A 25485-nucleotide genomic window follows, 5' to 3' on the forward strand; every position below is an offset into this window, starting at 1 on the left:
TCCACTAACCAGTCAGTGATGAGACCATGAACAAAAAGACATGAAAAACATGCAAGTTGTAAATGACTTTACAGCACGTGCCTAATGTGGTTTGGAAGAATTGCTCCTGATGGGTTTCCTGCATGTTTGGACTTGACAGACATTCTATAACAGATTTGATTTCCACTGCAGCCCTTACAATTTATTGGTAAGGCATGGAAGAAACAAAACTTTGCCGCTAGAACACTATGGCAGCAGTGGGATTCGAACCCACGCCTCCGAAGAGACTGGAGCCTTAATCCAGCACCTTAGACCGCTCGGTCATGCTACCAATGCGAGTAAGGACCTCATCGCAAAAATCTAGATAGTAAAACTTGAAAAGTGCAGCACAAAATAGAAGCCCAGAACATTCAGTGATGCTCTTGCTGTTTTAGAAAAACATGTTTAATACTTGCCTGAATGTTTTTGGATACAATAGCATCTGCCTGCCCTGGTTAAACTCTTATTGCAGCAATAGGATTTCAACCCACATGTGTGAGGAGCCTGGAGTCTTAACCCAGATCCTTAGACCACACAATCTAACACCTTACAATGCGGTGGACTTGAAGCACACTTGAGTAGCCACTAACCAGTCAGTGTTGACACTGTGAATAAAAATATATGAAACACCTGCACATTGTAAATGACTTTTGCAAAAGAATTTCTTTTATTCATGTATTAATCGCATTATTATAAAAACAAACAATATCCTGCTCACTCTTCTGTTAATCTTCTTCTCCACTGATGCCTTACAAAAGCCGAAGCTATTGTTGCCTATCTGTACTTCAACATCATTAGTGAAAGGTCAAAATGACTGACCATGAGAGACGTGAGACCGTCTCTGGAAGGCTCTGATTCTTCTATTGAAGTTGGACTTGAAGTGGATTGGACTTGAGAGTTTTATTTCTTGAACATCTGTAAATTGTATTCAACAGATATTAACTGAAATGGAACTAGGGCAAGAGCATAGTCTCATGTAACACACACTCGTGTTACATTTGTACCACAAGGTAACCAAGTAAGTTATTACAAAGATATTCCTATTTACAACGATGGGCTAGGGAAAGGTAGTAATGAGAGTATTTAAAAAGAAGTATCAAAAGTTAACCCTGTATTCCTGAGAATTCTTTTAGAATGTTTCGAATTCACAAGAGCTATTTTAGGATTTTTGAGAGTTCTATTAGAATGTTCCAGATTCCTGAGCGTTCTTAGACTGTTCCAGATTCCTGAGAATTCTTTTAGAATGTTTCGAATTCACAAGAGCTATTTTAGGATTTTTGAGAGTTCTATTGGAATGTTCCAGATTCCTGAGAATCCTTTTAGGATGTTCCAAATTCCTCCAAATAATTCTCAATGACACATTGCAACACCAAGTTTTATTATAGTCACACATTGCAATAGAGTTTTCTGGGTAATTGACCAAGTCTGGTGGCATTACCTCCAAAGCTTATAGAAGTTTCTGCTAACAGCAGCTACATTGTCAGGAACAGCACCTACCAACAGATATCCTCAACAGCTCACCTCACTATCATAACCGAGCAATATTATTGTCAAATGTTGATGTTATTCACCTACAAAAACTCCTGGCTGTCCGTTGCTGTCATGGGGTGCGGAGGGTTAAATAGCAGCGCACATCTGAAAATAGCTTAACATACTCATGGTCCCTTTGTGGTTGTATAATACCTTGGTGCCACTGGATTTCAGCATGTCTCTCACACTCATACTGGTAACAGATGGTATCTCAGGATGTTTGAGGGAAGCATTCACACATAAAGGACCCAGAGTGGGGGGAGGAGTCTTTTGTCTCCTTCTCCACTGTAAGAGGTGGCAAGGGAGTGTGAAACTTTCTTTGGGGGTGGGGGTACCAAAGGTGTGAAAACAGCTGTGTACTGCCTTTAGTTCCTGTAAGAGGTATGTAACTGAAGGCCATGCTAGACTCAGTTAGGGACTCTGCCCATCGTCTGCCCCGCAATGATGCATTCCTTCACCAAGCTTGGCTTCTGTTCTTGTTATTATTAAAGAATGTTAGCTACCACTGACCGCTTGTCTGGAGGCTTTATTGAATGGAAAACTTGCACAACACCTAACATCATGGAGACCGCTGGAAGCACTGTGAGAATCATGTTCTTTGATTTCTCCAGTGCCTTCAACACCATTCTTCCCTCGGTTCTAAAGGATAAGCTGGAGAACTCTGGAGTGGACCATCACCTCACTACCTGGATCCTGGACTACCTCACCGACCGACCACAGTATGTGAGGACTCAGGGCTGTGTGTCGGACAGGGTCGTCTGCAGTACGGGGGCCCCACAGGGAACGGTTCTGGCTCCGTTCCTCTTCACCATCTACACTGCAGACTTCTCCCACAATTCCACCCAGTGCTTCCTGCAGAAGTTCTCTGATGACTCTGCAATAGTCGGCCTCATCACTGATGGGGACGACAAGGAGTACAGAGGTCTGACCCAAGACTTTGTGGACTGGTGCCAGCTGAACTACCTCCAGATCAACGCCAGTAAAACCAAGGAACTGGTGGTAGACTTCCGCAGGCACAAGCATTCTCCACTGCAACCACTGAACATCCAAGGTATGGACATTGAGGCTGTGGACAGCTACAGGTACCTTGGTGTTCATCTGAACAATAGACTGGACTGGACTCATAACTCAGACGCCCTCTACAGGAAAGGGCAGAGCAGGCTGTACCTGCTGCGGAGACTCAGGTCGTTTGGAGTGGAGGGCCCACTCCTGAAGACCTTCTATGACTCTGTTGTGGCTTCTGCTATCTTTTATGGCGTGGTCTGCTGGGGCGGCAGCATCTCTGCTGGGGACAGGAAGAGACTGAACAGGGTGATCCGAAGGGCCAGCTCTGTTCTAGGATGCCCTCTGGACCCAGTGGAGGTGGTGAGTGACAGGAGAACGGCGGCTAAGCTGTCATCCCTGTTGGACAACATCTCCCACCCCATGCAGCAGACTGTGACAGCACTGAGCAGCTCCTTCAGTGGGAGACTGCGGCACCCACGGTGTGGGACGGAGAGATTTCGCAGGTCTTTCCTCCCCACTGCTGTCAGACTCCATAATAAAGACTTTAACTGATCAAGCACACACATCCATACATATGCAATAATACTAAGTGCAATAATCCTTCTGTCATCGTTGTATTTTTACTCAGTTGTATATAGTATTTGTATTTGTATTCTATTTTTATCTTATTGTATATTTATTTTATTTTATTCTACTGTATATAGTATTTTATTTTATTCTATTCTGTACAGTTGTGTACTGTATTTATTCTTATTGTATTCTAATTTTTGCCTCATAACTTTTGCACTGTCCACTTCCTGCTGTGACAAAACAAATTTCCCACGTGTGGGACTAATAAAGGTTATCTTATCTTATCTTATCACCCTGGTTTGGAAGAATTGCTCTTGATGAGATTCCTGCTTGATTGTACTTGACAGACATTCTGTAACAGATTTGAGTTCCACTGCAGCCCTTACAATTTATTGGTAGGGGATGGAAGAAACACGAAAAGAACCTGAAGACTATGGCAGCAGTGGGATTCGAACCCACGCCTCCGAAGAGACTGGAGCCTAAATCCAGCACCTTAGACCGCTCGGTCATGCTACCATTGCGAGTGAGGACCTCATCGCAAAACTCTAGACAGTAAAACTTGAAAAAGTGCAGCACAAAATAGGAGCTCAGAACATTCAGTGATGCTCTTACTGTTGTAGAAAAACATGTTTAATACTTTTTGGACACAAAAACATCTGCCTGTCCTGGTTAAAACCTGTTCATCAACCCTGATTAACAATGGGCTCTTGGCTCAGTTTCATCATTGTCCATATGCAACTTGTCATAAGCACTGATCAACAGGCAGGATCACCATTCACAGAGAGTCAAGGAAGGGTTCCAATCACAGCATTGTAAGATGGCAAGAGACGTACCCTTAATGCACCCACCCTTGTTTCAAAGAAGCTCATTTGATTTTCACATAAACAGCCACCTTGACTCGCCGCTCATAATTGCAGGCCTGCTTGTGTACATCCTCATCACTGAAGACTGTACAGTCCCGGTCTGAACCGTTATGCCATGTGCTTAGCCTTACCTGATGTTTGCCTTCAGCCAACAACTTTGCCCTATGTAATCCATCGTGGGATTAACACAAAGAACACATTGGCTTGTGGGCACATTAAAGATACCGGGAGTTGAACCCGGGTCGCCTGGGTGAAAACCAGGAATCTTAACCGCTAGACCATATGGGATTGGTTTGGTAATGCGCCACTGTCGTGCTCGTGCTGCTGGGTTAGAACCAGGCATTCTAGCCGCTAGACCATATGGGACTGCTCCACTGTCATGAAATCAAGGATACTCTTGTCACTCTGCAGCCTTGGTGAGACCAACATAGCAGCACCTTAATCAATTCTCCAGCAGTTGCAGGTTCTGCTCAAAAGCACATTACAAGGGAGTGGACTGGACTTGAAGCACACTTGAGTGGCATGTGGGAAAGTCCACTAACCAGTCAGTGATGAGACCATGAACAAAAAGACATGAAAAACATGCAAGTTGTAAATGACTTTACAGCACGTGCCTAATGTGGTTTGGAAGAATTGCTCCTGATGGGTTTCCTGCATGTTTGGACTTGACAGACATTCTATAACAGATTTGATTTCCACTGCAGCCCTTACAATTTATTGGTAAGGCATGGAAGAAACAAAACTTTGCCGCTAGAACACTATGGCAGCAGTGGGATTCGAACCCACGCCTCCGAAGAGACTGGAGCCTTAATCCAGCACCTTAGACCGCTCGGTCATGCTACCAATGCGAGTAAGGACCTCATCGCAAAAATCTAGATAGTAAAACTTGAAAAGTGCAGCACAAAATAGAAGCCCAGAACATTCAGTGATGCTCTTGCTGTTTTAGAAAAACATGTTTAATACTTGCCTGAATGTTTTTGGATACAATAGCATCTGCCTGCCCTGGTTAAACTCTTATTGCAGCAATAGGATTTCAACCCACATGTGTGAGGAGCCTGGAGTCTTAACCCAGATCCTTAGACCACACAATCTAACACCTTACAATGCGGTGGACTTGAAGCACACTTGAGTAGCCACTAACCAGTCAGTGTTGACACTGTGAATAAAAATATATGAAACACCTGCACATTGTAAATGACTTTTGCAAAAGAATTTCTTTTATTCATGTATTAATCGCATTATTATAAAAACAAACAATATCCTGCTCACTCTTCTGTTAATCTTCTTCTCCACTGATGCCTTACAAAAGCCGAAGCTATTGTTGCCTATCTGTACTTCAACATCATTAGTGAAAGGTCAAAATGACTGACCATGAGAGACGTGAGACCGTCTCTGGAAGGCTCTGATTCTTCTATTGAAGTTGGACTTGAAGTGGATTGGACTTGAGAGTTTTATTTCTTGAACATCTGTAAATTGTATTCAACAGATATTAACTGAAATGGAACTAGGGCAAGAGCATAGTCTCATGTAACACACACTCGTGTTACATTTGTACCACAAGGTAACCAAGTAAGTTATTACAAAGATATTCCTATTTACAACGATGGGCTAGGGAAAGGTAGTAATGAGAGTATTTAAAAAGAAGTATCAAAAGTTAACCCTGTATTCCTGAGAATTCTTTTAGAATGTTTCGAATTCACAAGAGCTATTTTAGGATTTTTGAGAGTTCTATTAGAATGTTCCAGATTCCTGAGCGTTCTTAGACTGTTCCAGATTCCTGAGAATTCTTTTAGAATGTTTCGAATTCACAAGAGCTATTTTAGGATTTTTGAGAGTTCTATTGGAATGTTCCAGATTCCTGAGAATCCTTTTAGGATGTTCCAAATTCCTCCAAATAATTCTCAATGACACATTGCAACACCAAGTTTTATTATAGTCACACATTGCAATAGAGTTTTCTGGGTAATTGACCAAGTCTGGTGGCATTACCTCCAAAGCTTATAGAAGTTTCTGCTAACAGCAGCTACATTGTCAGGAACAGCACCTACCAACAGATATCCTCAACAGCTCACCTCACTATCATAACCGAGCAATATTATTGTCAAATGTTGATGTTATTCACCTACAAAAACTCCTGGCTGTCCGTTGCTGTCATGGGGTGCGGAGGGTTAAATAGCAGCGCACATCTGAAAATAGCTTAACATACTCATGGTCCCTTTGTGGTTGTATAATACCTTGGTGCCACTGGATTTCAGCATGTCTCTCACACTCATACTGGTAACAGATGGTATCTCAGGATGTTTGAGGGAAGCATTCACACATAAAGGACCCAGAGTGGGGGGAGGAGTCTTTTGTCTCCTTCTCCACTGTAAGAGGTGGCAAGGGAGTGTGAAACTTTCTTTGGGGGTGGGGGTACCAAAGGTGTGAAAACAGCTGTGTACTGCCTTTAGTTCCTGTAAGAGGTATGTAACTGAAGGCCATGCTAGACTCAGTTAGGGACTCTGCCCATCGTCTGCCCCGCAATGATGCATTCCTTCACCAAGCTTGGCTTCTGTTCTTGTTATTATTAAAGAATGTTAGCTACCACTGACCGCTTGTCTGGAGGCTTTATTGAATGGAAAACTTGCACAACACCTAACATCATGGAGACCGCTGGAAGCACTGTGAGAATCATGTTCTTTGATTTCTCCAGTGCCTTCAACACCATTCTTCCCTCGGTTCTAAAGGACAAGCTGGAGAACTCTGGAGTGGACCATCACCTCACTACCTGGATCCTGGACTACCTCACCGACCGACCACAGTATGTGAGGACTCAGGGCTGTGTGTCGGACAGGGTCGTCTGCAGTACGGGGGCCCCACAGGGAACGGTTCTGGCTCCGTTCCTCTTCACCATCTACACTGCAGACTTCTCCCACAATTCCACCCAGTGCTTCCTGCAGAAGTTCTCTGATGACTCTGCAATAGTCGGCCTCATCACTGATGGGGACGACAAGGAGTACAGAGGTCTGACCCAAGACTTTGTGGACTGGTGCCAGCTGAACTACCTCCAGATCAACGCCAGTAAAACCAAGGAACTGGTGGTAGACTTCCGCAGGCACAAGCATTCTCCACTGCAACCACTGAACATCCAAGGTATGGACATTGAGGCTGTGGACAGCTACAGGTACCTTGGTGTTCATCTGAACAATAGACTGGACTGGACTCATAACTCAGACGCCCTCTACAGGAAAGGGCAGAGCAGGCTGTACCTGCTGCGGAGACTCAGGTCGTTTGGAGTGGAGGGCCCACTCCTGAAGACCTTCTATGACTCTGTTGTGGCTTCTGCTATCTTTTATGCCGTGGTCTGCTGGGGCGGCAGCATCTCTGCTGGGGACAGGAAGAGACTGAACAGGGTGATCCGAAGGGCCAGCTCTGTTCTAGGATGCCCTCTGGACCCAGTGGAGGTGGTGAGTGACAGGAGAACGGCGGCTAAGCTGTCATCCCTGTTGGACAACATCTCCCACCCCATGCAGCAGACTGTGACAGCACTGAGCAGCTCCTTCAGTGGGAGACTGCGGCACCCACGGTGTGGGACGGAGAGATTTCGCAGGTCTTTCCTCCCCACTGCTGTCAGACTCCATAATAAAGACTTTAACTGATCAAGCACACACATCCATACATATGCAATAATACTAAGTGCAATAATCCTTCTGTCATCGTTGTATTTTTACTCAGTTGTATATAGTATTTGTATTTGTATTCTATTTTTATCTTATTGTATATTTATTTTATTTTATTCTACTGTATATAGTATTTTATTTTATTCTATTCTGTACAGTTGTGTACTGTATTTATTCTTATTGTATTCTAATTTTTGCCTCATAACTTTTGCACTGTCCACTTCCTGCTGTGACAAAACAAATTTCCCACGTGTGGGACTAATAAAGGTTATCTTATCTTATCTTATCACCCTGGTTTGGAAGAATTGCTCTTGATGAGATTCCTGCTTGATTGTACTTGACAGACATTCTGTAACAGATTTGAGTTCCACTGCAGCCCTTACAATTTATTGGTAGGGGATGGAAGAAACACAAAAAGAACCTGAAGACTATGGCAGCAGTGGGATTCGAACCCACGCCTCCAAAGAGACTGGAGCCTAAATCCAGCACCTTAGACCGCTCGGTCATGCTACCATTGCGAGTGAGGACCTCATCGCAAAACTCTAGACAGTAAAACTTGAAAAAGTGCAGCACAAAATAGGAGCTCAGAACATTCAGTGATGCTCTTACTGTTGTAGAAAAACATGTTTAATACTTTTTGGACACAAAAACATCTGCCTGTCCTGGTTAAAACCTGTTCATCAACCCTGATTAACAATGGGCTCTTGGCTCAGTTTCATCATTGTCCATATGCAACTTGTCATAAGCACTGATCAACAGGCAGGATCACCATTCACAGAGAGTCAAGGAAGGGTTCCAATCACAGCATTGTAAGATGGCAAGAGACGTACCCTTAATGCACCCACCCTTGTTTCAAAGAAGCTCATTTGATTTTCACATAAACAGCCACCTTGACTCGCCGCTCATAATTGCAGGCCTGCTTGTGTACATCCTCATCACTGAAGACTGTACAGTCCCGATCTGAACCGTTATGCCATGTGCTTAGCCTTACCTGATGTTTGCCTTCAGCCAACAACTTTGCCCTATGTAATCCATCGTGGGATTAACACAAAGAACACATTGGCTTGTGGGCACATTAAAGACATGTTCCCATACCGGGAGTTGAACCCGGGTCGCCTGGGTGAAAACCAGGAATCTTAACCGCTAGACCATATGGGATTGGTTTGGTAATGCGCCACTGTCGTGCTCGTGCTGCTGGGTTAGAACCAGGCATTCTAGCCGCTAGACCATATGGGACTGCTCCACTGTCATGAAATCAAGGATACTCTTGTCACTCTGCAGCCTTGGTGAGACCAACATAGCAGCACCTTAATCAATTCTCCAGCAGTTGCAGGTTCTGCTCAAAAGCACATTACAAGGGAGTGGACTGGACTTGAAGCACACTTGAGTGGCATGTGGGAAAGTCCACTAACCAGTCAGTGATGAGACCATGAACAAAAAGACATGAAAAACATGCAAGTTGTAAATGACTTTACAGCACGTGCCTAATGTGGTTTGGAAGAATTGCTCCTGATGGGTTTCCTGCATGTTTGGACTTGACAGACATTCTATAACAGATTTGATTTCCACTGCAGCCCTTACAATTTATTGGTAAGGCATGGAAGAAACAAAACTTTGCCGCTAGAACACTATGGCAGCAGTGGGATTCGAACCCACGCCTCCGAAGAGACTGGAGCCTTAATCCAGCACCTTAGACCGCTCGGTCATGCTACCAATGCGAGTAAGGACCTCATCGCAAAAATCTAGATAGTAAAACTTGAAAAGTGCAGCACAAAATAGAAGCCCAGAACATTCAGTGATGCTCTTGCTGTTTTAGAAAAACATGTTTAATACTTGCCTGAATGTTTTTGGATACAATAGCATCTGCCTGCCCTGGTTAAACTCTTATTGCAGCAATAGGATTTCAACCCACATGTGTGAGGAGCCTGGAGTCTTAACCCAGATCCTTAGACCACACAATCTAACACCTTACAATGCGGTGGACTTGAAGCACACTTGAGTAGCCACTAACCAGTCAGTGTTGACACTGTGAATAAAAATATATGAAACACCTGCACATTGTAAATGACTTTTGCAAAAGAATTTCTTTTATTCATGTATTAATCGCATTATTATAAAAACAAACAATATCCTGCTCACTCTTCTGTTAATCTTCTTCTCCACTGATGCCTTACAAAAGCCGAAGCTATTGTTGCCTATCTGTACTTCAACATCATTAGTGAAAGGTCAAAATGACTGACCATGAGAGACGTGAGACCGTCTCTGGAAGGCTCTGATTCTTCTATTGAAGTTGGACTTGAAGTGGATTGGACTTGAGAGTTTTATTTCTTGAACATCTGTAAATTGTATTCAACAGATATTAACTGAAATGGAACTAGGGCAAGAGCATAGTCTCATGTAACACACACTCGTGTTACATTTGTACCACAAGGTAACCAAGTAAGTTATTACAAAGATATTCCTATTTACAACGATGGGCTAGGGAAAGGTAGTAATGAGAGTATTTAAAAAGAAGTATCAAAAGTTAACCCTGTATTCCTGAGAATTCTTTTAGAATGTTTCGAATTCACAAGAGCTATTTTAGGATTTTTGAGAGTTCTATTAGAATGTTCCAGATTCCTGAGCGTTCTTAGACTGTTCCAGATTCCTGAGAATTCTTTTAGAATGTTTCGAATTCACAAGAGCTATTTTAGGATTTTTGAGAGTTCTATTGGAATGTTCCAGATTCCTGAGAATCCTTTTAGGATGTTCCAAATTCCTCCAAATAATTCTCAATGACACATTGCAACACCAAGTTTTATTATAGTCACACATTGCAATAGAGTTTTCTGGGTAATTGACCAAGTCTGGTGGCATTACCTCCAAAGCTTATAGAAGTTTCTGCTAACAGCAGCTACATTGTCAGGAACAGCACCTACCAACAGATATCCTCAACAGCTCACCTCACTATCATAACCGAGCAATATTATTGTCAAATGTTGATGTTATTCACCTACAAAAACTCCTGGCTGTCCGTTGCTGTCATGGGGTGCGGAGGGTTAAATAGCAGCGCACATCTGAAAATAGCTTAACATACTCATGGTCCCTTTGTGGTTGTATAATACCTTGGTGCCACTGGATTTCAGCATGTCTCTCACACTCATACTGGTAACAGATGGTATCTCAGGATGTTTGAGGGAAGCATTCACACATAAAGGACCCAGAGTGGGGGGAGGAGTCTTTTGTCTCCTTCTCCACTGTAAGAGGTGGCAAGGGAGTGTGAAACTTTCTTTGGGGGTGGGGGTACCAAAGGTGTGAAAACAGCTGTGTACTGCCTTTAGTTCCTGTAAGAGGTATGTAACTGAAGGCCATGCTAGACTCAGTTAGGGACTCTGCCCATCGTCTGCCCCGCAATGATGCATTCCTTCACCAAGCTTGGCTTCTGTTCTTGTTATTATTAAAGAATGTTAGCTACCACTGACCGCTTGTCTGGAGGCTTTATTGAATGGAAAACTTGCACAACACCTAACATCATGGAGACCGCTGGAAGCACTGTGAGAATCATGTTCTTTGATTTCTCCAGTGCCTTCAACACCATTCTTCCCTCGGTTCTAAAGGATAAGCTGGAGAACTCTGGAGTGGACCATCACCTCACTACCTGGATCCTGGACTACCTCACCGACCGACCACAGTATGTGAGGACTCAGGGCTGTGTGTCGGACAGGGTCGTCTGCAGTACGGGGGCCCCACAGGGAACGGTTCTGGCTCCGTTCCTCTTCACCATCTACACTGCAGACTTCTCCCACAATTCCACCCAGTGCTTCCTGCAGAAGTTCTCTGATGACTCTGCAATAGTCGGCCTCATCACTGATGGGGACGACAAGGAGTACAGAGGTCTGACCCAAGACTTTGTGGACTGGTGCCAGCTGAACTACCTCCAGATCAATGCCAGTAAAACCAAGGAACTGGTGGTAGACTTCCGCAGGCACAAGCATTCTCCACTGCAACCACTGAACATCCAAGGTATGGACATTGAGGCTGTGGACAGCTACAGGTACCTTGGTGTTCATCTGAACAATAGACTGGACTGGACTCATAACTCAGACGCCCTCTACAGGAAAGGGCAGAGCAGGCTGTACCTGCTGCGGAGACTCAGGTCGTTTGGAGTGGAGGGCCCACTCCTGAAGACCTTCTATGACTCTGTTGTGGCTTCTGCTATCTTTTATGGCGTGGTCTGCTGGGGCGGCAGCATCTCTGCTGGGGACAGGAAGAGACTGAACAGGGTGATCCGAAGGGCCAGCTCTGTTCTAGGATGCCCTCTGGACCCAGTGGAGGTGGTGAGTGACAGGAGAACGGCGGCTAAGCTGTCATCCCTGTTGGACAACATCTCCCACCCCATGCAGCAGACTGTGACAGCACTGAGCAGCTCCTTCAGTGGGAGACTGCGGCACCCACGGTGTGGGACGGAGAGATTTCGCAGGTCTTTCCTCCCCACTGCTGTCAGACTCCATAATAAAGACTTTAACTGATCAAGCACACACATCCATACATATGCAATAATACTAAGTGCAATAATCCTTCTGTCATCGTTGTATTTTTACTCAGTTGTATATAGTATTTGTATTTGTATTCTATTTTTATCTTATTGTATATTTATTTTATTTTATTCTACTGTATATAGTATTTTATTTTATTCTATTCTGTACAGTTGTGTACTGTATTTATTCTTATTGTATTCTAATTTTTGCCTCATAACTTTTGCACTGTCCACTTCCTGCTGTGACAAAACAAATTTCCCACGTGTGGGACTAATAAAGGTTATCTTATCTTATCACCCTGGTTTGGAAGAATTGCTCTTGATGAGATTCCTGCTTGATTGTACTTGACAGACATTCTGTAACAGATTTGAGTTCCACTGCAGCCCTTACAATTTATTGGTAGGGGATGGAAGAAACACGAAAAGAACCTGAAGACTATGGCAGCAGTGGGATTCGAACCCACGCCTCCGAAGAGACTGGAGCCTAAATCCAGCACCTTAGACCGCTCGGTCATGCTACCATTGCGAGTGAGGACCTCATCGCAAAACTCTAGACAGTAAAACTTGAAAAAGTGCAGCACAAAATAGGAGCTCAGAACATTCAGTGATGCTCTTACTGTTGTAGAAAAACATGTTTAATACTTTTTGGACACAAAAACATCTGCCTGTCCTGGTTAAAACCTGTTCATCAACCCTGATTAACAATGGGCTCTTGGCTCAGTTTCATCATTGTCCATATGCAACTTGTCATAAGCACTGATCAACAGGCAGGATCACCATTCACAGAGAGTCAAGGAAGGGTTCCAATCACAGCATTGTAAGATGGCAAGAGACGTACCCTTAATGCACCCACCCTTGTTTCAAAGAAGCTCATTTGATTTTCACATAAACAGCCACCTTGACTCGCCGCTCATAATTGCAGGCCTGCTTGTGTACATCCTCATCACTGAAGACTGTACAGTCCCGGTCTGAACCGTTATGCCATGTGCTTAGCCTTACCTGATGTTTGCCTTCAGCCAACAACTTTGCCCTATGTAATCCATCGTGGGATTAACACAAAGAACACATTGGCTTGTGGGCACATTAAAGATACCGGGAGTTGAACCCGGGTCGCCTGGGTGAAAACCAGGAATCTTAACCGCTAGACCATATGGGATTGGTTTGGTAATGCGCCACTGTCGTGCTCGTGCTGCTGGGTTAGAACCAGGCATTCTAGCCGCTAGACCATATGGGACTGCTCCACTGTCATGAAATCAAGGATACTCTTGTCACTCTGCAGCCTTGGTGAGACCAACATAGCAGCACCTTAATCAATTCTCCAGCAGTTGCAGGTTCTGCTCAAAAGCACATTACAAGGGAGTGGACTGGACTTGAAGCACACTTGAGTGGCATGTGGGAAAGTCCACTAACCAGTCAGTGATGAGACCATGAACAAAAAGACATGAAAAACATGCAAGTTGTAAATGACTTTACAGCACGTGCCTAATGTGGTTTGGAAGAATTGCTCCTGATGGGTTTCCTGCATGTTTGGACTTGACAGACATTCTATAACAGATTTGATTTCCACTGCAGCCCTTACAATTTATTGGTAAGGCATGGAAGAAACAAAACTTTGCCGCTAGAACACTATGGCAGCAGTGGGATTCGAACCCACGCCTCCGAAGAGACTGGAGCCTTAATCCAGCACCTTAGACCGCTCGGTCATGCTACCAATGTGAGTAAGGACCTCATCGCAAAAATCTAGATAGTAAAACTTGAAAAGTGCAGCACAAAATAGAAGCCCAGAACATTCAGTGATGCTCTTGCTGTTTTAGAAAAACATGTTTAATACTTGCCTGAATGTTTTTGGATACAATAGCATCTGCCTGCCCTGGTTAAACTCTTATTGCAGCAATAGGATTTCAACCCACATGTGTGAGGAGCCTGGAGTCTTAACCCAGATCCTTAGACCACACAATCTAACACCTTACAATGCGGTGGACTTGAAGCACACTTGAGTAGCCACTAACCAGTCAGTGTTGACACTGTGAATAAAAATATATGAAACACCTGCACATTGTAAATGACTTTTGCAAAAGAATTTCTTTTATTCATGTATTAATCGCATTATTATAAAAACAAACAATATCCTGCTCACTCTTCTGTTAATCTTCTTCTCCACTGATGCCTTACAAAAGCCGAAGCTATTGTTGCCTATCTGTACTTCAACATCATTAGTGAAAGGTCAAAATGACTGACCATGAGAGACGTGAGACCGTCTCTGGAAGGCTCTGATTCTTCTATTGAAGTTGGACTTGAAGTGGATTGGACTTGAGAGTTTTATTTCTTGAACATCTGTAAATTGTATTCAACAGATATTAACTGAAATGGAACTAGGGCAAGAGCATAGTCTCATGTAACACACACTCGTGTTACATTTGTACCACAAGGTAACCAAGTAAGTTATTACAAAGATATTCCTATTTACAACGATGGGCTAGGGAAAGGTAGTAATGAGAGTATTTAAAAAGAAGTATCAAAAGTTAACCCTGTATTCCTGAGAATTCTTTTAGAATGTTTCGAATTCACAAGAGCTATTTTAGGATTTTTGAGAGTTCTATTAGAATGTTCCAGATTCCTGAGCGTTCTTAGACTGTTCCAGATTCCTGAGAATTCTTTTAGAATGTTTCGAATTCACAAGAGCTATTTTAGGATTTTTGAGAGTTCTATTGGAATGTTCCAGATTCCTGAGAATCCTTTTAGGATGTTCCAAATTCCTCCAAATAATTCTCAATGACACATTGCAACACCAAGTTTTATTATAGTCACACATTGCAATAGAGTTTTCTGGGTAATTGACCAAGTCTGGTGGCATTACCTCCAAAGCTTATAGAAGTTTCTGCTAACAGCAGCTACATTGTCAGGAACAGCACCTACCAACAGATATCCTCAACAGCTCACCTCACTATCATAACCGAGCAATATTATTGTCAAATGTTGATGTTATTCACCTACAAAAACTCCTGGCTGTCCGTTGCTGTCATGGGGTGCGGAGGGTTAAATAGCAGCGCACATCTGAAAATAGCTTAACATACTCATGGTCCCTTTGTGGTTGTATAATACCTTGGTGCCACTGGATTTCAGCATGTCTCTCACACTCATACTGGTAACAGATGGTATCTCAGGATGTTTGAGGGAAGCATTCACACATAAAGGACCCAGAGTGGGGGGAGGAGTCTTTTGTCTCCTTCTCCACTGTAAGAGGTGGCAAGGGAGTGTGAAACTTTCTTTGGGGGTGGGGGTACCAAAGGTGTGAAAACAGCTGTGTACTGCCTTTAGTTCCTGTAAGAGGTATGTAACTGAAGGCCATGCTAGACTCAGTTAGGGACTCTGCCCATCGTCTGCCCCGCAATGATGCATTCCTTCACCAAGCTTGGCTTCTGTTCTTGTTATTATTAAAGAATGTTAGCTACCACTGACCGCTTGTCTGGAGGCTTTATTGAATGGAAAACTTGCACAACACCTAACATCATGGAGACCGCTGGAAGCACTGTGAGAATCATGTTCTTTGATTTCTCCAGTGCCTTCAACACCATTCTTCCCTCGGTTCTAAAGGACAAGCTGGAGAACTCTGGAGTGGACCATCACCTCACTACCTGGATCCTGGACTACCTCACCGACCGACCACAGTATGTGAGGACTCAGGGCTGTGTGTCGGACAGGGTCGTCTGCAGTACGGGGGCCCCACAGGGAACGGTTCTGGCTCCGTTCCTCTTCACCATCTACACTGCAGACTTCTCCCACAATTCCACCCAGTGCTTCCTGCAGAAGTTCTCTGATGACTCTGCAATAGTCGGCCTCATCACTGATGGGGACGACAAGGAGTACAGAGGTCTGACCCAAGACTTTGTGGACTGGTGCCAGCTGAACTACCTCCAGATCAACGCCAGTAAAACCAAGGAACTGGTGGTAGACTTCCGCAGGCACAAGCATTCTCCACTGCAACCACTGAACATCCAAGGTATGGACATTGAGGCTGTGGACAGCTACAGGTACCTTGGTGTTCATCTGAACAATAGACTGGACTGGACTCATAACTCAGACGCCCTCTACAGGAAAGGGCAGAGCAGGCTGTACCTGCTGCGGAGACTCAGGTCGTTTGGAGTGGAGGGCCCACTCCTGAAGACCTTCTATGACTCTGTTGTGGCTTCTGCTATCTTTTATGGCGTGGTCTGCTGGGGCGGCAGCATCTCTGCTGGGGACAGGAAGAGACTGAACAGGGTGATCCGAAGGGCCAGCTCTGTTCTAGGATGCCCTCTGGACCCAGTGGAGGTGGTGAGTGACAGGAGAACGGCGGCTAAGCTGTCATCCCTGTTGGACAACATCTCCCACCCCATGCAGCAGACTGTGACAGCACTGAGCAGCTCCTTCAGTGGGAGACTGCGGCACCCACGGTGTGGGACGGAGAGATTTCGCAGGTCTTTCCTCCCCACTGCTGTCAGACTCCATAATAAAGACTTTAACTGATCAAGCACACACATCCATACATATGCAATAATACTAAGTGCAATAATCCTTCTGTCATCGTTGTATTTTTACTCAGTTGTATATAGTATTTGTATTTGTATTCTATTTTTATCTTATTGTATATTTATTTTATTTTATTCTACTGTATATAGTATTTTATTTTATTCTATTCTGTACAGTTGTGTACTGTATTTATTCTTATTGTATTCTAATTTTTGCCTCATAACTTTTGCACTGTCCACTTCCTGCTGTGACAAAACAAATTTCCCACGTGTGGGACTAATAAAGGTTATCTTATCTTATCACCCTGGTTTGGAAGAATTGCTCTTGATGAGATTCCTGCTTGATTGTACTTGACAGACATTCTGTAACAGATTTGAGTTCCACTGCAGCCCTTACAATTTATTGGTAGGGGATGGAAGAAACACGAAAAGAACCTGAAGACTATGGCAGCAGTGGGATTCGAACCCACGCCTCCGAAGAGACTGGAGCCTAAATCCAGCACCTTAGACCGCTCGGTCATGCTACCATTGCGAGTGAGGACCTCATCGCAAAACTCTAGACAGTAAAACTTGAAAAAGTGCAGCACAAAATAGGAGCTCAGAACATTCAGTGATGCTCTTACTGTTGTAGAAAAACATGTTTAATACTTTTTGGACACAAAAACATCTGCCTGTCCTGGTTAAAACCTGTTCATCAACCCTGATTAACAATGGGCTCTTGGCTCAGTTTCATCATTGTCCATATGCAACTTGTCATAAGCACTGATCAACAGGCAGGATCACCATTCACAGAGAGTCAAGGAAGGGTTCCAATCACAGCATTGTAAGATGGCAAGAGACGTACCCTTAATGCACCCACCCTTGTTTCAAAGAAGCTCATTTGATTTTCACATAAACAGCCACCTTGACTCGCCGCTCATAATTGCAGGCCTGCTTGTGTACATCCTCATCACTGAAGACTGTACAGTCCCGGTCTGAACCGTTATGCCATGTGCTTAGCCTTACCTGATGTTTGCCTTCAGCCAACAACTTTGCCCTATGTAATCCATCGTGGGATTAACACAAAGAACACATTGGCTTGTGGGCACATTAAAGATACCGGGAGTTGAACCCGGGTCGCCTGGGTGAAAACCAGGAATCTTAACCGCTAGACCATATGGGATTGGTTTGGTAATGCGCCACTGTCGTGCTCGTGCTGCTGGGTTAGAACCAGGCATTCTAGCCGCTAGACCATATGGGACTGCTCCACTGTCATGAAATCAAGGATACTCTTGTCACTCTGCAGCCTTGGTGAGACCAACATAGCAGCACCTTAATCAATTCTCCAGCAGTTGCAGGTTCTGCTCAAAAGCACATTACAAGGGAGTGGACTGGACTTGAAGCACACTTGAGTGGCATGTGGGAAAGTCCACTAACCAGTCAGTGATGAGACCATGAACAAAAAGACATGAAAAACATGCAAGTTGTAAATGACTTTACAGCACGTGCCTAATGTGGTTTGGAAGAATTGCTCCTGATGGGTTTCCTGCATGTTTGGACTTGACAGACATTCTATAACAGATTTGATTTCCACTGCAGCCCTTACAATTTATTGGTAAGGCATGGAAGAAACAAAACTTTGCCGCTAGAACACTATGGCAGCAGTGGGATTCGAACCCACGCCTCCGAAGAGACTGGAGCCTTAATCCAGCACCTTAGACCGCTCGGTCATGCTACCAATGTGAGTAAGGACCTCATCGCAAAAATCTAGATAGTAAAACTTGAAAAGTGCAGCACAAAATAGAAGCCCAGAACATTCAGTGATGCTCTTGCTGTTTTAGAAAAACATGTTTAATACTTGCCTGAATGTTTTTGGATACAATAGCATCTGCCTGCCCTGGTTAAACTCTTATTGCAGCAATAGGATTTCAACCCACATGTGTGAGGAGCCTGGAGTCTTAACCCAGATCCTTAGACCACACAATCTAACACCTTACAATGCGGTGGACTTGAAGCACACTTGAGTAGCCACTAACCAGTCAGTGTTGACACTGTGAATAAAAATATATGAAACACCTGCACATTGTAAATGACTTTTGCAAAAGAATTTCTTTTATTCATGTATTAATCGCATTATTATAAAAACAAACAATATCCTGCTCACTCTTCTGTTAATCTTCTTCTCCACTGATGCCTTACAAAAGCCGAAGCTATTGTTGCCTATCTGTACTTCAACATCATTAGTGAAAGGTCAAAATGACTGACCATGAGAGACGTGAGACCGTCTCTGGAAGGCTCTGATTCTTCTATTGAAGTTGGACTTGAAGTGGATTGGACTTGAGAGTTTTATTTCTTGAACATCTGTAAATTGTATTCAACAGATATTAACTGAAATGGAACTAGGGCAAGAGCATAGTCTCATGTAACACACACTCGTGTTACATTTGTACCACAAGGTAACCAAGTAAGTTATTACAAAGATATTCCTATTTACAACGATGGGCTAGGGAAAGGTAGTAATGAGAGTATTTAAAAAGAAGTATCAAAAGTTAACCCTGTATTCCTGAGAATTCTTTTAGAATGTTTCGAATTCACAAGAGCTATTTTAGGATTTTTGAGAGTTCTATTAGAATGTTCCAGATTCCTGAGCGTTCTTAGACTGTTCCAGATTCCTGAGAATTCTTTTAGAATGTTTCGAATTCACAAGAGCTATTTTAGGATTTTTGAGAGTTCTATTGGAATGTTCCAGATTCCTGAGAATCCTTTTAGGATGTTCCAAATTCCTCCAAATAATTCTCAATGACACATTGCAACACCAAGTTTTATTATAGTCACACATTGCAATAGAGTTTTCTGGGTAATTGACCAAGTCTGGTGGCATTACCTCCAAAGCTTATAGAAGTTTCTGCTAACAGCAGCTACATTGTCAGGAACAGCACCTACCAACAGATATCCTCAACAGCTCACCTCACTATCATAACCGAGCAATATTATTGTCAAATGTTGATGTTATTCACCTACAAAAACTCCTGGCTGTCCGTTGCTGTCATGGGGTGCGGAGGGTTAAATAGCAGCGCACATCTGAAAATAGCTTAACATACTCATGGTCCCTTTGTGGTTGTATAATACCTTGGTGCCACTGGATTTCAGCATGTCTCTCACACTCATACTGGTAACAGATGGTATCTCAGGATGTTTGAGGGAAGCATTCACACACAAAGGACCCAGAGTGGGGGGAGGAGTCTTTTGTCTCCTTCTCCACTGTAAGAGGTGGCAAGGGAGTGTGAAACTTTCTTTGGGGGTGGGGGTACCAAAGGTGTGAAAACAGCTGTGTACTGCCTTTAGTTCCTGTAAGAGGTATGTAACTGAAGGCCATGCTAGACTCAGTTAGGGACTCTGCCCATCGTCTGCCCCGCAATGATGCATTCCTTCACCAAGCTTGGCTTCTGTTCTTGTTATTATTAAAGAATGTTAGCTACCACTGACCGCTTGTCTGGAGGCTTTATTGAATGGAAAACTTGCACAACACCTAACATCATGGAGACCGCTGGAAGCACTGTGAGAATCATGTTCTTTGATTTCTCCAGTGCCTTCAACACCATTCTTCCCTCGGTTCTAAAGGACAAGCTGGAGAACTCTGGAGTGGACCATCACCTCACTACCTGGATCCTGGACTACCTCACCGACCGACCACAGTATGTGAGGACTCAGGGCTGTGTGTCGGACAGGGTCGTCTGCAGTACGGGGGCCCCACAGGGAACGGTTCTGGCTCCGTTCCTCTTCACCATCTACACTGCAGACTTCTCCCACAATTCCACCCAGTGCTTCCTGCAGAAGTTCTCTGATGACTCTGCAATAGTCGGCCTCATCACTGATGGGGACGACAAGGAGTACAGAGGTCTGACCCAAGACTTTGTGGACTGGTGCCAGCTGAACTACCTCCAGATCAACGCCAGTAAAACCAAGGAACTGGTGGTAGACTTCCGCAGGCACAAGCATTCTCCACTGCAACCACTGAACATCCAAGGTATGGACATTGAGGCTGTGGACAGCTACAGGTACCTTGGTGTTCATCTGAACAATAGACTGGACTGGACTCATAACTCAGACGCCCTCTACAGGAAAGGGCAGAGCAGGCTGTACCTGCTGCGGAGACTCAGGTCGTTTGGAGTGGAGGGCCCACTCCTGAAGACCTTCTATGACTCTGTTGTGGCTTCTGCTATCTTTTATGCCGTGGTCTGCTGGGGCGGCAGCATCTCTGCTGGGGACAGGAAGAGACTGAACAGGGTGATCCGAAGGGCCAGCTCTGTTCTAGGATGCCCTCTGGACCCAGTGGAGGTGGTGAGTGACAGGAGAACGGCGGCTAAGCTGTCATCCCTGTTGGACAACATCTCCCACCCCATGCAGCAGACTGTGACAGCACTGAGCAGCTCCTTCAGTGGGAGACTGCGGCACCCACGGTGTGGGACGGAGAGATTTCGCAGGTCTTTCCTCCCCACTGCTGTCAGACTCCATAATAAAGACTTTAACTGATCAAGCACACACATCCATACATATGCAATAATACTAAGTGCAATAATCCTTCTGTCATCGTTGTATTTTTACTCAGTTGTATATAGTATTTGTATTTGTATTCTATTTTTATCTTATTGTATATTTATTTTATTTTATTCTACTGTATATAGTATTTTATTTTATTCTATTCTGTACAGTTGTGTACTGTATTTATTCTTATTGTATTCTAATTTTTGCCTCATAACTTTTGCACTGTCCACTTCCTGCTGTGACAAAACAAATTTCCCACGTGTGGGACTAATAAAGGTTATCTTATCTTATCACCCTGGTTTGGAAGAATTGCTCTTGATGAGATTCCTGCTTGACTGTACTTGACAGACATTCTGTAACAGATTTGAGTTCCACTGCAGCCCTTACAATTTATTGGTAGGGGATGGAAGAAACACGAAAAGAACCTGAAGACTATGGCAGCAGTGGGATTCGAACCCACGCCTCCGAAGAGACTGGAGCCTAAATCCAGCACCTTAGACCGCTCGGTCATGCTACCATTGCGAGTGAGGACCTCATCGCAAAACTCTAGACAGTAAAACTTGAAAAAGTGCAGCACAAAATAGGAGCTCAGAACATTCAGTGATGCTCTTACTGTTGTAGAAAAACATGTTTAATACTTTTTGGACACAAAAACATCTGCCTGTCCTGGTTAAAACCTGTTCATCAACCCTGATTAACAATGGGCTCTTGGCTCAGTTTCATCATTGTCCATATGCAACTTGTCATAAGCACTGATCAACAGGCAGGATCACCATTCACAGAGAGTCAAGGAAGGGTTCCAATCACAGCATTGTAAGATGGCAAGAGACGTACCCTTAATGCACCCACCCTTGTTTCAAAGAAGCTCATTTGATTTTCACATAAACAGCCACCTTGACTCGCCGCTCATAATTGCAGGCCTGCTTGTGTACATCCTCATCACTGAAGACTGTACAGTCCCGATCTGAACCGTTATGCCATGTGCTTAGCCTTACCTGATGTTTGCCTTCAGCCAACAACTTTGCCCTATGTAATCCATCGTGGGATTAACACAAAGAACACATTGGCTTGTGGGCACATTAAAGACATGTTCCCATACCGGGAGTTGAACCCGGGTCGCCTGGGTGAAAACCAGGAATCTTAACCGCTAGACCATATGGGATTGGTTTGGTAATGCGCCACTGTCGTGCTCGTGCTGCTGGGTTAGAACCAGGCATTCTAGCCGCTAGACCATATGGGACTGCTCCACTGTCATGAAATCAAGGATACTCTTGTCACTCTGCAGCCTTGGTGAGACCAACATAGCAGCACCTTAATCAATTCTCCAGCAGTTGCAGGTTCTGCTCAAAAGCACATTACAAGGGAGTGGACTGGACTTGAAGCACACTTGAGTGGCATGTGGGAAAGTCCACTAACCAGTCAGTGATGAGACCATGAACAAAAAGACATGAAAAACATGCAAGTTGTAAATGACTTTACAGCACGTGCCTAATGTGGTTTGGAAGAATTGCTCCTGATGGGTTTCCTGCATGTTTGGACTTGACAGACATTCTATAACAGATTTGATTTCCACTGCAGCCCTTACAATTTATTGGTAAGGCATGGAAGAAACAAAACTTTGCCGCTAGAACACTATGGCAGCAGTGGGATTCGAACCCACGCCTCCGAAGAGACTGGAGCCTTAATCCAGCACCTTAGACCGCTCGGTCATGCTACCAATGCGAGTAAGGACCTCATCGCAAAAATCTAGATAGTAAAACTTGAAAAGTGCAGCACAAAATAGAAGCCCAGAACATTCAGTGATGCTCTTGCTGTTTTAGAAAAACATGTTTAATACTTGCCTGAATGTTTTTGGATACAATAGCATCTGCCTGCCCTGGTTAAACTCTTATTGCAGCAATAGGATTTCAACCCACATGTGTGAGGAGCCTGGAGTCTTAACCCAGATCCTTAGACCACACAATCTAACACCTTACAATGCGGTGGACTTGAAGCACACTTGAGTAGCCACTAACCAGTCAGTGTTGACACTGTGAATAAAAATATATGAAACACCTGCACATTGTAAATGACTTTTGCAAAAGAATTTCTTTTATTCATGTATTAATCGCATTATTATAAAAACAAACAATATCCTGCTCACTCTTCTGTTAATCTTCTTCTCCACTGATGCCTTACAAAAGCCGAAGCTATTGTTGCCTATCTGTACTTCAACATCATTAGTGAAAGGTCAAAATGACTGACCATGAGAGACGTGAGACCGTCTCTGGAAGGCTCTGATTCTTCTATTGAAGTTGGACTTGAAGTGGATTGGACTTGAGAGTTTTATTTCTTGAACATCTGTAAATTGTATTCAACAGATATTAACTGAAATGGAACTAGGGCAAGAGCATAGTCTCATGTAACACACACTCGTGTTACATTTGTACCACAAGGTAACCAAGTAAGTTATTACAAAGATATTCCTATTTACAACGATGGGCTAGGGAAAGGTAGTAATGAGAGTATTTAAAAAGAAGTATCAAAAGTTAACCCTGTATTCCTGAGAATTCTTTTAGAATGTTTCGAATTCACAAGAGCTATTTTAGGATTTTTGAGAGTTCTATTAGAATGTTCCAGATTCCTGAGCGTTCTTAGACTGTTCCAGATTCCTGAGAATTCTTTTAGAATGTTTCGAATTCACAAGAGCTATTTTAGGATTTTTGAGAGTTCTATTGGAATGTTCCAGATTCCTGAGAATCCTTTTAGGATGTTCCAAATTCCTCCAAATAATTCTCAATGACACATTGCAACACCAAGTTTTATTATAGTCACACATTGCAATAGAGTTTTCTGGGTAATTGACCAAGTCTGGTGGCATTACCTCCAAAGCTTATAGAAGTTTCTGCTAACAGCAGCTACATTGTCAGGAACAGCACCTACCAACAGATATCCTCAACAGCTCATCTCACTATCATAACCGAGCAATATTATTGTCAAATGTTGATGTTATTCACCTACAAAAACTCCTGGCTGTCCGTTGCTGTCATGGGGTGCGGAGGGTTAAATAGCAGCGCACATCTGAAAATAGCTTAACATACTCATGGTCCCTTTGTGGTTGTATAATACCTTGGTGCCACTGGATTTCAGCATGTCTCTCACACTCATACTGGTAACAGATGGTATCTCAGGATGTTTGAGGGAAGCATTCACACACAAAGGACCCAGAGTGGGGGGAGGAGTCTTTTGTCTCCTTCTCCACTGTAAGAGGTGGCAAGGGAGTGTGAAACTTTCTTTGGGGGTGGGGGTACCAAAGGTGTGAAAACAGCTGTGTACTGCCTTTAGTTCCTGTAAGAGGTATGTAACTGAAGGCCATGCTAGACTCAGTTAGGGACTCTGCCCATCGTCTGCCCCGCAATGATGCATTCCTTCACCAAGCTTGGCTTCTGTTCTTGTTATTATTAAAGAATGTTAGCTACCACTGACCGCTTGTCTGGAGGCTTTATTGAATGGAAAACTTGCACAACACCTAACATCATGGAGACCGCTGGAAGCACTGTGAGAATCATGTTCTTTGATTTCTCCAGTGCCTTCAACACCATTCTTCCCTCGGTTCTAAAGGATAAGCTGGAGAACTCTGGAGTGGACCATCACCTCACTACCTGGATCCTGGACTACCTCACCGACCGACCACAGTATGTGAGGACTCAGGGCTGTGTGTCGGACAGGGTCGTCTGCAGTACGGGGGCCCCACAGGGAACGGTTCTGGCTCCGTTCCTCTTCACCATCTACACTGCAGACTTCTCCCACAATTCCACCCAGTGCTTCCTGCAGAAGTTCTCTGATGACTCTGCAATAGTCGGCCTCATCACTGATGGGGACGACAAGGAGTACAGAGGTCTGACCCAAGACTTTGTGGACTGGTGCCAGCTGAACTACCTCCAGATCAACACCAGTAAAACCAAGGAACTGGTGGTAGACTTCCGCAGGCACAAGCATTCTCCACTGCAACCACTGAACATCCAAGGTATGGACATTGAGGCTGTGGACAGCTACAGGTACCTTGGTGTTCATCTGAACAATAGACTGGACTGGACTCATAACTCAGACGCCCTCTACAGGAAAGGGCAGAGCAGGCTGTACCTGCTGCGGAGACTCAGGTCGTTTGGAGTGGAGGGCCCACTCCTGAAGACCTTCTATGACTCTGTTGTGGCTTCTGCTATCTTTTATGCCGTGGTCTGCTGGGGCGGCAGCATCTCTGCTGGGGACAGGAAGAGACTGAACAGGGTGATCCGAAGGGCCAGCTCTGTTCT

The 25485-nt window shown here is 44.1% G+C and overlaps 13 non-coding genes across 13 annotated transcripts; all 13 read right to left on the reverse strand.

Moving 5' to 3' along the window:
* Nucleotides 1–228: 228 nt before the first annotated feature.
* On the reverse strand, nucleotides 229–310 carry trnal-aag (transfer RNA leucine (anticodon AAG)). Its single transcript has one exon. It is a non-coding gene; the product is annotated as a tRNA-Leu (tRNA).
* A 3247-nt stretch (nucleotides 311–3557) lies between these two features.
* On the reverse strand, nucleotides 3558–3639 carry trnal-uag (transfer RNA leucine (anticodon UAG)). Its single transcript has one exon. It is a non-coding gene; the product is annotated as a tRNA-Leu (tRNA).
* A 1108-nt stretch (nucleotides 3640–4747) lies between these two features.
* On the reverse strand, nucleotides 4748–4829 carry trnal-aag (transfer RNA leucine (anticodon AAG)). The gene has a single exon. It is a non-coding gene; the product is annotated as a tRNA-Leu (tRNA).
* Nucleotides 4830–8076: 3247 nt separating this feature from the next.
* trnal-uag (transfer RNA leucine (anticodon UAG)) lies at nucleotides 8077–8158 on the reverse strand. The gene has a single exon. It is a non-coding gene; the product is annotated as a tRNA-Leu (tRNA).
* Nucleotides 8159–8731: 573 nt separating this feature from the next.
* Nucleotides 8732–8803, reverse strand: trnae-uuc (transfer RNA glutamic acid (anticodon UUC)). The gene has a single exon. It is a non-coding gene; the product is annotated as a tRNA-Glu (tRNA).
* A 473-nt stretch (nucleotides 8804–9276) lies between these two features.
* trnal-aag (transfer RNA leucine (anticodon AAG)) lies at nucleotides 9277–9358 on the reverse strand. Its single transcript has one exon. It is a non-coding gene; the product is annotated as a tRNA-Leu (tRNA).
* A 3242-nt stretch (nucleotides 9359–12600) lies between these two features.
* Nucleotides 12601–12682, reverse strand: trnal-uag (transfer RNA leucine (anticodon UAG)). Its single transcript has one exon. It is a non-coding gene; the product is annotated as a tRNA-Leu (tRNA).
* A 1108-nt stretch (nucleotides 12683–13790) lies between these two features.
* On the reverse strand, nucleotides 13791–13872 carry trnal-aag (transfer RNA leucine (anticodon AAG)). The gene has a single exon. It is a non-coding gene; the product is annotated as a tRNA-Leu (tRNA).
* A 3242-nt stretch (nucleotides 13873–17114) lies between these two features.
* On the reverse strand, nucleotides 17115–17196 carry trnal-uag (transfer RNA leucine (anticodon UAG)). The gene has a single exon. It is a non-coding gene; the product is annotated as a tRNA-Leu (tRNA).
* A 1108-nt stretch (nucleotides 17197–18304) lies between these two features.
* Nucleotides 18305–18386, reverse strand: trnal-aag (transfer RNA leucine (anticodon AAG)). The gene has a single exon. It is a non-coding gene; the product is annotated as a tRNA-Leu (tRNA).
* A 3242-nt stretch (nucleotides 18387–21628) lies between these two features.
* Nucleotides 21629–21710, reverse strand: trnal-uag (transfer RNA leucine (anticodon UAG)). The gene has a single exon. It is a non-coding gene; the product is annotated as a tRNA-Leu (tRNA).
* Nucleotides 21711–22283: 573 nt separating this feature from the next.
* trnae-uuc (transfer RNA glutamic acid (anticodon UUC)) lies at nucleotides 22284–22355 on the reverse strand. Its single transcript has one exon. It is a non-coding gene; the product is annotated as a tRNA-Glu (tRNA).
* Nucleotides 22356–22828: 473 nt separating this feature from the next.
* trnal-aag (transfer RNA leucine (anticodon AAG)) lies at nucleotides 22829–22910 on the reverse strand. Its single transcript has one exon. It is a non-coding gene; the product is annotated as a tRNA-Leu (tRNA).
* Nucleotides 22911–25485: the final 2575 nt, after the last annotated feature.

The sequence above is a fragment of the Rhamphochromis longiceps genome, linkage group LG3 (genome assembly GCF_057381845.1).
Source record: "Rhamphochromis longiceps isolate RC_006_pf linkage group LG3, R_longiceps_female_GT1.1, whole genome shotgun sequence".
NCBI lineage: Eukaryota > Metazoa > Chordata > Actinopteri > Cichliformes > Cichlidae > Rhamphochromis > Rhamphochromis longiceps.